At 24.2% G+C, this 3,556-nt stretch overlaps 1 long non-coding RNA gene across 1 annotated transcript; it reads left to right on the top strand.

Moving 5' to 3' along the window:
• The first annotated feature begins 860 nt into the window (after positions 1 to 860).
• On the top strand, positions 861 to 2,335 carry LOC135925480 (uncharacterized). Its single transcript, XR_010571652.1, has 3 exons — positions 861 to 925; positions 984 to 1,100; positions 2,134 to 2,335. It is a non-coding gene; the product is annotated as an uncharacterized LOC135925480 (long non-coding RNA).
• Positions 2,336 to 3,556: the final 1,221 nt, after the last annotated feature.

The raw sequence follows: 3,556 nt of genomic DNA, 5'->3' as shown, positions 1-3,556 counted from the left end.
TCATCGGCAAGATAATTGATTAAGGAATCCATAAAACCAGTCATCTCAAATCAATCCAAAAATTAATGCATAGCTTTACTGCATTCTTACATATTGCCACTTTGAATCATCTTGCATACAAGATTTACTTATGCAAAAAAAATTATACTAAACCAGAGTAACCCAAAAACATGACAATCTACAATTCTTTGGGTGTTTTTTTTTATTTTCTTAAAAACTACAAAAGCGTCTAAAATCGAAAACCATAATTTCGATACCTTTTGAAAAACCGCTAAATCAAAATTTATGCGGCATCTAGATTTGAACAAAAGAAAGAAACCCTTTGTGCCAACTAAATGAGAAACTGAATTCTTAAGAATTTTTTAGTTAAAAATGTATTTTCTCTCTATGTTTTTTTTATATAAAAACATCTAACTTTTGACAACACTAATCCTGAAAGTATCCCCCCCCCCCTCTTAACTAGTTTCAGATAATGGTCTCTATAAAAAACGATTTATAGAATCCTCTAAAATTTTATATTATTGAAGTAAACTTTAAATATCTTGATGTAGAGCCTTAGTTAATTGTTAGAAGTAAATTAAAATTATCCTATTTAATTATTTGGAACCGATTCCACTTTTATAGAATTAATAAATGAAATAAAAAAACGGAATTATAACGAATCCCTATTAGGAAAATGAAATAAGATAAATCATCTGACCTAATTGGTTTAAACACATTTATTAATTATACCAATTTATATAAAGAAAGAGATTTCATAAATGATAATGCATGACATGTTTTATGTAATTGTCCTTGATTTCAAAACCAAATTGAATTGATTTTGTAAGAATAAGAAAAAAATTTAAACAATAAGAAAATTTTGAGATAACCTCGAATTAGGAGCAGTTCTACGAAATTTTTTTAAACAATAATATAACTTTAGGTAAAATCATATCATTTGAAGTTGCTCAATTGAAAACAATCTATTTATATATATAAAGGAGTCAAGCAAATACATTGATTTTATTTAGATACCCTCCACCCATCTTAAAGAAATGAACTACAAACGATTATTTGCTATTTCCTTAAGGGAGATGGAAGGCACTGATTTCCTGGAAGTAGCTTATATTTGCAATATTTTTTTCAAATTTAGGACATAGCCTTAAATTATTTTTTTTAGCAAAAGCAAATTATTTTAAATTCTATTTAAAAAAAAATTCTTATTCTTATTCTTACCAAGGTGAGACTGGGACTAGTCAAATTGATTTTTACTAAATCGGCTATAACTCCTTTGTTCATTAGGATATTATAAAGAATACTATATGAAACGATACCTATAACGAACTCTATAAAAACGCCTCTGAAATATTTTTAAGAAAATCATATTTTTGAAATTTTATTTTTGTGGAAATTTTGATCAAACCCAATAGAGGGGTTAAGAAAACCACTTCAAGGCCTCTTAATTCATTAATATATTTTGACTATAATGAATTTAAATGCATATTATTATTATTATTATTATTAATATGATATGTATAGAATGATCTTATTGTTCAAAATATCATAATACTTTTAGATTTAAGCTAATTGTAATTATATATAGAAATTAGAGATTTTGATTTCTTAGCATAAATTATAAATATCAATCATGCCCAGCTGTGAAATTTCCATAAAATTTTAGTATATTTCTAGATAATTATTAATATAAAATGAGGATAGGGCAATATAAAATTATATTGGATTTGTATTTTCTAAATATATCGAATGATACAAAATTACAAAATGACACCGTAAATATCAGACAATTTTGCCGAAATACTTTTAATTTATATCCTTTTTTATATATAGATTTTGAAAATAAATATAAAAAAATATATCAAAATTTCTGCAAAACTGTTGTGAAATTTATAGGTTAGGTATGCATTCAGGAATTAAATTCCAGTGGAATCAGATTTAAAAAAAATTGAAATGGCTCAGTAAATAATTTAAATGAGAAAATCTTAATCCCCATGGAGTTTCCAATTTCAATTACGACATATATTTATTTATTTTTAGATAGGTAAAAAAAACAACTCTTGACATAACACTTATATTTTATATATTTTAGGGAATTTGCATTTTAATGTTATTTAAATCATAAATATATTATAGGGTTGTGCCATCATGTTGTATGCAGTTTGCGTTGTCGTAAATAAGGCGTAGGAACGGATGCTATTATTGTGAATGCTGGGACGACTGGGACAAAAAAATTTAATAAATTATTTAAATGTAAAATTTACGCAAAAAAACATGTTTGTATACCATTTATCCTATCATTTTTTTCCATTATATATTGCTTGAGAAAAAATCATATAAGAGCATTAAAAAGAATTTATTTGTGAAAGTTTGAATTTAAATATTTAATAAATATATGATTTTATTTTAATAAAAATCATGTTGGTGCTGAAAAAATATAACGTATTGCTAAAGTGTGATAACATAATTTTAAGCAATCCATTTAATCTCATTTTAAAATTAAATACACCAGAGGGTTAAAATTTTATCATAATTTAGTTTTTATTAGTTTAATATTTTGAAATAATTATTTATTAAAAATTTTATTTAAGAAATAAAATTTTGATGAAATTATCAAAAGATTTTTACATGACAGAATTTTAATTTTTATCAAAATATATAATCATTTATATGTAAATTAAATTTTATAGCAAAGTTTAAACACTCTTCTATAACTTGGGAAAGTTTTATGAGTATTTATTATATCTAGATAATATGATTTGTCACTTTAGAGCTAGCGGGGTTTGCTAAACCATACTTGTCAATTATGGCAGTTAATAATGAAAAAAATTTCAAAATCTTGAAAAGGTAATATGGCTGTTTATGATTGGTATTTAGGATTTATGCTAAGAAATCTTAATCACTCCTTAAGATTCTTATTTTTTTAAAGTCTAAAATGTTTATTAAATTAACCAAAATTAAGTTTCAATTTTTATATAAAACTAGCTTCTATTTATAAGTTTTATGATATTTTGAACAATAAAACAATAAAATTATTCTATACGTATCATTATTAATAAATAAAAATGCATTTTTATTTATTATGGCCTAAAAATACCAATGGTTTAGGAAGCCCCTTGAAGTGGTTTGCCTCTCCCCGCTATTGGTGTTTGTTGGACTAAATTTTTACTTTTACAAATAATATAATTTTAATAAGATAATTATATTCTTAAATTTTATAAGGAACCTTTAAATTAGAAGATCCAGGGCATTGAGCACAATCACCAAAAAAACATTTTGGTAATGCTGGATTACAAATTATTTTTGGTAATATATCCTTATATGTAATCTTAATTAAATCTTCATTTAAAGTAATTTTGGGCAAACTCAACAGCATTAATTTTGTGTTTTGATGAATGGAGCAAACACATATTGAATGGGTACCACTACTGCCAACAAATACACAATTCTCGGGACGAAGATCACAAAATTTAGAGAATCCAATTTTAATATTTGAATGAATATCTTTAAATTTAAGATATAGCTCTCGTAAATTAATTAAAATTAATCTTTTTTGGAC

Source organism: Gordionus sp. m RMFG-2023, chromosome 2 (assembly GCF_954871325.1).
Source record: "Gordionus sp. m RMFG-2023 chromosome 2, tfGorSpeb1-WG-v2, whole genome shotgun sequence".
Taxonomy (NCBI): domain Eukaryota; kingdom Metazoa; phylum Nematomorpha; class Gordioida; order Chordodea; family Parachordodidae; genus Gordionus; species Gordionus sp. m RMFG-2023.
This window is presented reverse-complemented; position numbering and strand designations above follow the sequence as displayed.